We start from the raw sequence: 11,727 nt of genomic DNA, 5'->3' as shown, positions 1-11,727 counted from the left end.
CCCTTCGCTACCAAAATGCAACCGTGTACATTAACAAGCTGAGACATAGATTTTTGTGGAATACTGGTGAATATATATATATATATATATATATATATATATATATATATATATATATATATATATATATATATATATATATATATATATATATATATATATATATATAGATAGATAGATAGATAGATAGAGAGATAGATAGATAGATAGGTAGATAGATATAGAAATATTTATACTGTATTACATATTAGCATAATGAGATCCTTTCCTTTAAATTTTTTCCAAGGCATGTTATTCATGATGACCAGGAGTAAAAACAGAAGATGGATTATTCAGTGCTAACTTTCTGTTGAAAAAATAATGACAAGCTGTAAGCGAAGGATTTTTTACATCCGTGAGTCAAATTATTTTCATTCCTTTCCAAAAAATGCGTAAATTTCCAACGATCTTTGAAATAAAAAATTAATAAACTTACAACACCGAGATTATGACGTGAGATGAGACTTAAGAACTGCGCAGTTAAAATTAGACCAAGATTTTAATCAAATTAAGTCTCATTAATCCAAATAGTTTTCATACCTCGGAGGCAGAATTCATAATCTTATTATTTCGACGCGCAAAAACTGTGCTTGAAATGAGAAACCTCAAAAGAGAACAACTACAAGTTGCGTGATATGTATCTTTAATCTCAACCTCCTTTTTGTTTTTGCCGAAGTTTGTTGCACTAAGTAATAAAGGCAAGTAGTCAGGGCAACAGATATGCAGTCCCAAGATTAAGCGTCGAAGGATTCGTAACGATATTTGATTATTTATATTTTTTAGCCTAAATAGGACTAAGGGGTTTATATGGGTAGGCCTATAAGATATATTTCCGTGTTACTTTTTCATATTTCAAACAGAGATGTCATTTGGCTGAATTCCAAAATGAGAAATATTTGTGAACATGATTACAGAATGATCTAAAAGGGGCATACATGGATAGCCCTAAAAACAGATATTTGTTTAAAACTTTTCCATATTCCAACCAATGATATTCTTTGGATGAATTTCAAAATGAAATTAATTTTACAAACATGATTACAGGAAGAAGGGCCATATGCATAAGCCTAAAAAATTTATTATGTTTGTTCCCCTTTCATATTTCAAACATTAATATTCTTTGGATGAATTTCCAAATGAAATTTATTTGTAAACATGATTACAGAATCAGATATTTATGAATTCCTGGGTTAACAAGTAAAAAAACAATTCAATGCATATAAATATATGCTTTTTGAGAAAATATAATCCTACATGTTTTCAGGGATGTATATTAAAGCTTTGTGCAAATTTTTTCCAGAAGATTTAGTTTCTTTTCAAACTGGTGTTTTCGATTACGGCGAACAATTTCTTTAAGGTACAAAAATCTATTGAAATATTGGATTTAAGATAGATTATCTTGTTGTTGTTGTTATTACTGAAAAGAATGAATCCTTCTGAACCCAGAAAAAGAAAATAGAAAGGATACCTTCTATTATTTTTTTTTTCTAACTGTATTTAAAATCGTGAGTTTTCACATGCCTTAGAAAGCAAAGAAATCCAAAAGAAAATTTCATTGATAAGGAATTGAATGAAGAATTTTTTTTTAATAATGAAGGAAAGACCATCATCACAATTCAGGAAAAATATCCACAGAAAGAAAGTATTAAGTTTTATTTAAATGTAATAACACACAAACACGCGTGCTCACACATCTTAGAAAATAAAGTAATCCAAAAGTAAATTCCATAAATATGAAGGAAGGAACATTTTTTCGAATTAATACCCGGAAATAGGACATAAGAACGGAAAAGGGAATCAAATAAACACAATGGCATGGAATCGATTATTTTTTAATAATTCGTTACTATAATTCTCGAGACCACTCTGCAAATATATAATCATAAAATAGAAAATAATCGTTTATGAAACGTCATTTTCGGAAGAAATATTTTCCACTTCCTGTCAAAGTGACAATTTATAGTCAGCAATGGCTATTAGATTTTCTCTTCTCTTTTTTTTTTTTTTTTTTTTTTTTTTGTTAAATAGAAATAACTCCTCAGACGAAAATAAAACCTAAGGCGAGTGTACGAAAATTAGGAAAGAGAACTGGAATTACAATGGAAAGTGAATGAAAGGTTGGGAATATGTGTAAAATCAGTAAAATCTGCAAAATCTGCAAAATCTAAAAGATCTACGAAATCTGCAAAGGATTTCTTTTGTGGTAGAGGGAAAGCTCTAAGGATATTAGTTTTCTTTTTAAGGATATTGGGAAATGCAAATGCTTCTAAAATTAAGATTTTCCAAATTAGTTAGTTTGATGTCTAACATACTGAAACGCAACATCTGTAAAGCTACTTATTTATCTTTTTACTTAAATTTTAGTTTAATTATTTCAAACTATAGAAACATGGTTGGACAGCGAGGAAGGATTTTCCTTTTATATGTCCCTTCTTATAGAGACTGAATGTAGAAGAATGATTAAGCTATCTTATATTTCAGTGCATAAAAAAAATTTAGATATTTATCACACATGTGACTTTATATTTAGATAAAAAGACTCACATAGATAAAATCTCACTAAGAGGAAATGGGTAAGCACCGTTTACTGAAATTACTTCTATTAACGTGTTTTTTTTTTTCATTTGTATGGGGGTAAGCACAGTTGCTTTCTATTTGAAGGACTTTGCTTTGGCTTAGTCCGGATCACCTGCCCTGCCTGATATCGCTAAGACCCCGGTTGCGTATGTTCATGTGTTGTACCACTCAACATCATCCTTCCTCCCAGCAGCGAGGAGACCTGGTGCAGTTAGGTCGACAGTTCGAGACATGCAAGGTGTCTCGCTTCTTGTTAAATGCTTAGTGAATTTTTTCTGAGCTCAAAACTTTAGTACCTGGCGTATATATATATATATATATATATATATATATATATATATATATATATATATATATATATATATATATATATATATATGTATATATATATATATATATATATATATATATATATATATATATATATATATATATATATATATATATATATATGTATATATTTATGTATTCATGCATGTATAGTATGCATGTATGTACATCTATCTTTTAATTTTCTTGTTAAATGTTTAGATTTTTTTTTTTAAACTTAAAACTTGGGTACCTAGCGTATGTATGTATGTATGTATGTACATATATCTTATAATTTTCCTTCCTAATAAGACAACAGAGGTAAACCAATATGTATTTGGAGAACGAAAAATTATCAGATTCAGTGAAAAGATTAGACCGACGTCGAGATATATGGCAACAATAGGAAGCAGAACTTCTGATGTTCTCATTTAATTATCCCAGTCCATTTGACAGGAACAGCCATAATGTAATTCAGATGAACCATCCACACCATCATATGTCGAGATTAAGCTACAAATGGTTCTCTCTCTCTCTCTCTCTCTCTCTCTCTCTCTCTCTCTCTCTCTCTCTCTCTCTCTCTCTCTCTCTCTCTCTCTCTCATGCCATCCAGTGACATAAGACTACCTGGTACTATGAGCAGTGACGTTACTATATGAATAATGTTTTGTGAAGAATTTGCTCAGTATCTCAGGAGGCAAATATAAGTATATGTGGCTATTTATTATGTTGGATTGACTTACCAAATCCTTACAACATGAGCTAGTTACAGGTTAAAGAGCTACGGAAAGACTAATGATGGGATTATGGATTAACACTAAGTCAGAAAAAGAGTAACATGGATACGAGAGCAAACTAAAAGAAAGGATATTCTAACATTTAAGAAAAAGAAATGGAAATGGGTAGGACATTTAATGGGATTGACAGATAATAGATGGACATTAAGAATAACAGAAAGGATCCCTGGATACTGCATAAGCAGCAGGGGAAGTAAGAAAAGGCGATGGATTGACGAAATAAGAAAATTTTGGGGAATAATCTAGCATAGAAAGACCATTAACAAATGAGAGTGGAAAGGCATGTCTGAGGCCTTTGTCCTGCAGTGGAATAGTAACGGCTGATGATGGCAATGATAATACGAATATTGGATTAAAGGATGCAATGTCATGTATTATCATAGTAACAAAAGAAGAAAAAGATCGACTATAAGAATAAGGAATAGATAAGGTTAGATTTATCAATTTGGTCCAAAAGGCCTACCACTAGATCCTAGTAGACGGAGGGAGGGTAGACGGAGGGAGTGTAGACGAAGGGAGGGTAGACGGAGGGAGGCTAGACAAAGAAAGGGTAGATGGAGGGAGGCTAGACGAAGAAAGGCTAAACGGAGGGAGTCTAGACGGAGGAAGGGTAGACGGAGAGAGCCTAGACGAAGAAAGGTTAGACGGAGGGAGTCTGTGCCGAGTGAGGGTAGACGGAGGGAGCCTAAATGAAGAAAGGCTAGACTGAGGGAGTCTACACGGAGGGAGGATAGAGGGAGAGAGGCTATACAAAGAAAGAATAGATGGATGGAGGCTAGACGAAGAAAGAGTAGACAAAGGGAGGCTAGACAGAGGAAGTCTAGACGGAGGGAGGATAGACGGAGGGAGCCTAGACAAAGGGAGTCTAGACGGAGGGAGTCTTGATGGAGGGAAGGTAGATGAAGGAAGCCTAGACGAAGAAAGGCTAGACGGAGGAAGTCTAGACGAAGAACGGCTAGACAGAGTAGAGTACTTTGGGTGTTTTTCTTGATATTTTGAAGTGTCCTTTCTTCTAAGTCCCTTTTTCATTTTCTTTCGATTGTATAATCTTTTGTTCTGCATTTTCTGTCTTACTTTTTGTTTCCATCATTTTCTATACATCTTTTTCTTCTGCAAGATTTTTCTTCCACTTTCTAATTTTCTGAAATATGATCCTTCTGTCTCTTGGTATGCATGTCTGATGTTTATTTTTTTTTCGGTACATACTTTTCAAAAATTTTATCCAGTATTTTGTACAGTATATCCGTATTTACCTGTATATTATCACTTACAAATACATTTTTCCAGTCTTTGTTCAATTCTTCATTTATTTCAGACCATTTCATATTCTTACTATAGAAATTATATTTTCCATATCCTTCCCATCGTTTCATGCTTTGTTTATCTCTGCTTTCACTTACTTTGGAATGGACTATTAATTCTATGACATTGTGGTCTGAAATTCCCGTGTTATACACTATTATTTCTTTAACATAATTCGTGACTAAACCCTGTGCATTTATCACTATGATGGTTTGTGTTTCATCTCCAATATCTAATATTGGTGATAATATGGATTCTCCCATGCTTCCTTCCTGTTCTGATATGTTCTTTTCTTCATTTTCTGGAATTCTGCCATCAAAAAATCCAACTTTTCCATTAATTTGCTCTTTCGCCTTCATAATTATTTATGGGTGTATACCTGCAATTATCACCATATATACATCAACCCTTGGCATTATCGATGCATTCTTTGCAGTCGGGCTCTAATGTACATATTTGAGTTGAAAGTCATCATATCTTGGGGCCTTTTGAGCATAGCGCAGTATATACTCGGCTTGTTTATTTGTTTCTTTTTTTGTTAAATTTTTTGCTTTCATTTTTCTTGTCAATTTGCTTTTGAATTTTCTGACTTTCAATCATGGGTGCAGGATGCATATTTCGACTATTTTGTTGAATTTGAATCCTTTTCCTTCTTTTAGGTTTTCGCATATATTTGGATGGAGATCTCTACATTCATCTCCATATGCACATTTACCATATATTTCATAATTATGGCATATCTTTGGATGCTTGTAGTTGCATTTTTCGCCAAATCTGTAATGCCCTCTCTTCAGTAAATTGCAGACTATATCTTTCTTTTCGTTTTTATCTTTTTCTTGCTCTTCCCTAAAAGTATGTAGGTCTGGGTAGAGTCTCTTGGGTCTATTATTTGTTTTCATATGGTAATTTATTTCTTCGTAAGTATGTTGCTTAATGGCATTATATATGTTGTATCAATGATTTCCTCTGCATCCTTACACATATCCTGTTCAGTTTTCTCTTCTTCTTCTTCTTTTTCCTCTTCTTTATCTTCAACTATTTGTAGATTCAGTCTCGACTTAATTATATTTTCTATCTAGGCTAAGCGTGTTAAGCAGAATACCTTTGTGTCTTTATTATTTATTTTTTGTTGTACTTCAGCGCAAGTAGCATGTGTTGGTACATGACATGCATCGCATTTCCTAATCAGTTGATGCAGATTAACAATGTTGTACCAGATCTTACATGTATTGCACCATTTTGGCATTCTTTTTCCTAATGCATCAATCAGCATATTCACCATATTGGACTTCTTATTGTTCTTTGATGGAATATGCTGAGGGATGTAATCTTTCTTCATAAGTCTCTTTATCACCTGGATCTTCTATGGAATTTCTTCTATTATTTTCATGATATTTTCTGCAGACTGGCTTCAGTTTGTTGGGTCATATTGTTTCAATATGTTTGAGAATATTTTTCCGTCACACTGGTTGGAGCTATTAGCGACGTCTGTTATCAGGAGGTCTAGTTCTTCTTGTGCCAAATCATGGAATTTACTCTTGCTGATTGCAGCAATATCCCAAAATGCCTTGCTTGTGTTATAGCCTGCCCTCTTGCTCAGATTTTTAGTAATTCACAAAATAACTATCCTATGCTGATGTTATATCCCACTTTTCTGACCTCAAACTAATCACCAACTATTCACGAAAATTGTAGCTATATTGCACTCGATAGCCTTTTGTTATCCGCATTAAATCAGCTGATTTCTCAGATTACACAAGTGGATTCACCAGCATACAGTAACACTTGCGCTAGACGAAGAAAGGGTAGACGCAGGAAGGATAGACAAAGAAAGGGTAGACGGAGGGAGGCTAGACAAAGAAATCGTAGATGGAGGGAGGCTGGACGAAAAAAGGGTAGACAGATTGAGGCTAGACAAAGAAAAGGTAGACGAACGGAGGCTAGACAAAGAAAGGGTAGACGGTGGGGGGCTAGACGAAGAAAGGGTAGACAGAGGGATTTTAGACAAAGAAAGGGTAGACGGAGGGAGGCTATACAAAGAAATCGTAGATAGAGGAAGGCTAGACGAAGAAAGGGTAGACGGAGGGAGGCTAAACAAAGAAAGGGTAGACGGAGGGAGGCTAGACAAAGGAAGGGTAGACGGAGGGAGGCTAGACAAAGGAAGGGTAGACGGAGGGATGCTAGACAATGAAAGGGTAGACGGAGGGATGCTAGACAATGAAAGGGTAGACGGAGGGAGGCTAGTCAAAGGAAGGGTATACGGAGGGATGCTAGACAATGAAAGGGTAGACGGAGGGAGGCTAGACGAAGAAAGGTTAGACGAAAGGAGGCTAGATGAAGAAAGGGTAGACGGAGGGAGGCTAGATGAAGAAAGGGTAGACAGAGGGAGGCTATACAAAGAAAGGGTAGATGGAGGTAGGCTATACAAAGAAAGGGTAGACAGAGGGAGGCTATACAAAGAAATCGTAGATGTATTGAGGCTAGACGAAGAAAGGGTAGATGTATTGAGGCTAGACAAAGGAAGGCTAGACGGAGGAAGGCTAGGCGAAGAAAGGGTAGATGGAGGGAGGCTAGACGAAGAAAGGGTACACTAATTGAGGCTAGATAAAGAAAGTCTAGACGGAGGGAAGCCAGACAAAGAAAGGCTAGACGGAGGGAGGCCAGGCAAAGAAAGTGTAGATGGAGGGAGGATAGATGAAGAAAGGGTAGACGGAGGGATGCTACACAAAGAAAGGGTAGATGGAGGGAGGCTAGACAAAGAAAGGATAGACTGAGGGAGGCTAGACAAAGAGAGGGTAGACGGAGGGAGCGTAGATAAAAAAAGGGTAGATGAAGGGAGGTTAGACGAAGAAAGGCTAGATGGAGGGAGGCTAGGCAAAGAAAGGGTAGACGGAGGGAGGATAGACGAAAAAAGGGTAGACGGAGGGAGGCTAGACAAAGAAAGGGTAGATGGAGGGAGGCTAGACAAAGAAAGGGTAGACGGAGGAAGGCTAGACAAAGAAAGGGTAGACGGAGGGAGGCTAGATGAAGAAAGGGTAGAAGAAGAGAGGCTAGACGAAGAAAGGGTAGACGAAGAGAGGCTAGACGAAGAAAGGGTAGACGGAGGGAGGCTAGACGAAGAAAGGGTAGACAGAGGGAGGCTAGACAAAGAAAGGGTAGACAAGGGATGCTAGACAAAGAAAGGGTCGAAGGAGGGAAGCTAGACGAAGAAAGGGCAGACAAAGGGAGGCCAGACAAAGAAAGGGTAGACGGAGGGAGGCTACACGAAGAAAAGGTAGACGGAGGGTGGCTAGACCATGCTGTGGTTTGATTACAATGCAAATAGAATATTCCACAGAGCACATAAACCATTTGGATGCCTCGTGTTTATGCAAATAATGCTTGTCAAACGCAGTGATGCAATGATTGTTTTATTCTTTTTCAATTATATTGTTTGATTATCGTTAACGATTTTCAAAAGATGCTTGAAGAGAGGAGGTTGAAAAGGGCACTTTTCTGTTTCCATAAAAAGCACATCCTTAATAGTTTAGCTTTTTGAAGAGTCAATTGATTCAAGTTTTCTGTTTTACATGATAGATCATTTTATTTCAGATTTCAACTTGGCATTTTTAGTAAGTACTTTTAAGGCGATAAGTCAAAATAACAGAATTATCAAAATATGATTGTTGTTTACTTTGTCTTATTTGTTTCTATATATCACTTAAATATCCTGAACATGGGGAAAGGCAAAAAAAAAAAAAAAAAAAAAAAAAAAAACACAATAAGGGAAACGAGAACAATGCCATTATTTGATCGTATCTTTCTCATTTTATTGGATGTTCAGTCAGTTAGTCAGTCAGTCAGTCAGTAAGTGTCAACGTTATTCTGTCAGTCAGCATCAATCCGTCAGTCAGTGTCAGTCTGTCATTGTCAGTCATTCAGCCTGTCAGCCAGTCAGCTAGCCAGCCAGTCAGCCAACCAGCCAGCCAGCACGCCAGCCAGCCAGCCTCTCAGCCAATTAACCTGTCAGCTAGTGTCAATGTGGCAGTCAGTCAGTCTGTTTCTGCAAATCAATGATAATCATCGTGATTTTACTGAAATTCATAAGACATTATTGCAATGTAAGAAGATAAAACTAAAATGAAAAAAAAAATCTAAGTTAACTGTCCTTAGAAACTGAAACTCTTATTCATCCGGAAAGTTATTCTAATAACAATTAGATTTGCTCTCAAGTAATACACATACACACACACACACGCCTGCACACACACACTATAGTTCTGAGTACTCATATAGAGAAATATACATTTGTCTATTTAAAAAATATACACAATCATTTGTGCCCAGTATTATGATTTCTCAAGACTCTCTTCAATGCCTAGTACTTTAAATTAATTATTAAAATTCTTTGTTATGTATTTTAATTTTTTGGCAATAGAAATGTCAGAAATAAAAAACAAAGTTACATGTTTAAACACAACATTTCAAAGGTAATAAAATGACATAAGATTCAGTGTTCAAACTTATGAATAAAATTGAGTCTGGACATTCATGGGGAAACTTCTGCAGACGAAATAACTTTGGTTGCAAAGAGATCTTCCATTTTTTTCCGAAAAAGAGTAACTTTGTACTCGGACAGGAAGTCAATTAATTTCCCAACTCCGAAATAACTTTCCAACGCGCTACATGAATTCAACAAAACCTCTGAGGACAATACAGTTTAATGTTGAATATTCTAAAATCGTTTCAATGGCATCATCTTAAGAATTATTCAAGATATTTTTTTCCCTGTAGATGTAACCATTTAGGATAAAGGATAGGCAGACTAAATTGATTGATGAAATAAATTAGATTCAGAAATTTGGGCCGGAAGGCCTGGCTCTGGTATTTGGGATGCCATGCAACAATCGTTTGCAATAGAGGAAAACTTCTCAATTTAAAAAAAAAAAAAAAAAAAAGGTACAAAGTGGCTACAGACAAGAGCCAAAAGAATGTTGTAAGACCTTTGTGTAATGTCTACAGACTATAACTTGAGGTGAACTGGTACCATTAACCACCTACGTTGCCAAATACCGCTAATCAAGAGATTCATCGCTTTGATTTACATAAAGGATAACAGATTAAGCTATGCAATATTTGACCTAAATTTGATTTGGAAACTTGATCCTTATAGATAAAAAGAGGTCTTACTGGCTATTTGAAGTTCTTCAAACAATAGTGCAACCAATATGAGTTAAAAAAGATAAACTTTAACCCAAAGGAACACAGAATATAGACAAGTGTTCCATACTACAATATTCTCTCGATTTTCTAAGAGGAAAGTATCGTGTACGACAAACCTCGTTAAACTATTTTTTTTTTTCGTATCAAAAGCTTGATGCTACAAGGAATACACTTAAAAGTATTCCCATGGTTGTAGTCTTATAAAATATTTAATTTTGGATAACATTTATTTCACAACGTTTGCTGAAACAACCAGGGATACAGCTGTAAAATCATCCACTGCTGTAGTCCTATGAAATATTACTTAATCTCAGATGGTTCACGATAGTTCAGAATTTTTTTTTTCCAAGATTCCAACGAAGGCAACTGAGGTCCCAATAAAAGTTTACAAGATTAATGTTTATATATGTGCAATTTATTCATGCATTTTTTTTTTAATTAGCATAAGATGATATGGAATGAATAAGAAAACTGGAAAGAAAATATTCAGCTGACTCAAATTTTCCAAATACAAATACTGTCAACACATTGTTTCCAGAAATGATAATCAAATAAGCAAATTTTCATCTCTAACAAAAAAAGATGGCCATAGATAATATGGGTATTTTATATAGGTGTGTAACAAATATTTTTTTTGGATCAGTCTCTATTAATCATTTCTTAAACGGTCGTCCATACTACTTGATTTTACGACCTTACTTAATTATTCTTTTTCAGATGATTATTTAAAGTATTTCAATAACTGAAATTCATGATCTTAAAATTGTATTAAACACTTTACTGAAAAAATGGTTAATTTCGCATCAAAAGTACCTTCTTCAAACAAAATTATCTTTGTATCATAGAATCGTTATAATATTGGTTGTTGTTGGTTTTGGCAAATCTGAGAAATGACTAACTTTTTCATTGAAAATCCCTTCTGGCCATACTGTAGTCTAAAATCATAATATGATGAATAAAATTATATACCTTATCTTACAGAATAATCGTTTTTGATTATATCATTAAACTTATGCTAATGAGGTTTCCCATATAAGGAAATTAGACATTAAATGTATTTGTGAAATGTTGCTCTAAGAATTCTGTCATGTTATTCATGCAAGACCCATTCTTCTTGGCTACTAATCTGAGAGTATTGCCCTTAAATTAATCTATATAAGAAAAATACCAGTAATTAATTTCCCACACCGAACATTATGTAATGATACATATTACATGTTAACAAAGTACTTATATTATCAATAAAAACGCAATGGTATCCTGTGCAATAGTCTATCTGTGATTTTTCCTCCGAGAAAATCGGCAGAACTTCAAAGTTCAAACTTGTTTTCACGTTGAACAGGCTGACGTAGGACTTTTTTTTTTATAGTTTATTCATGAAAGATCTATCTTAATTTTGTTACTGTTCTTAATATGCTATTTTAACTGTTCGCTGCTTCTCGTTTCCTCATTTCCTCACTGGTCTATCTTTTCCTCTTGGAGCCCTTGGGCTTATGGAATC

The sequence above is a fragment of the Palaemon carinicauda genome, chromosome 9 (genome assembly GCF_036898095.1).
Source record: "Palaemon carinicauda isolate YSFRI2023 chromosome 9, ASM3689809v2, whole genome shotgun sequence".
In the NCBI taxonomy this organism is placed as follows: domain Eukaryota; kingdom Metazoa; phylum Arthropoda; class Malacostraca; order Decapoda; family Palaemonidae; genus Palaemon; species Palaemon carinicauda.
The sequence above is the reverse complement of the archived record's forward strand: the minus strand, read 5'-3'. Positions refer to the sequence as shown.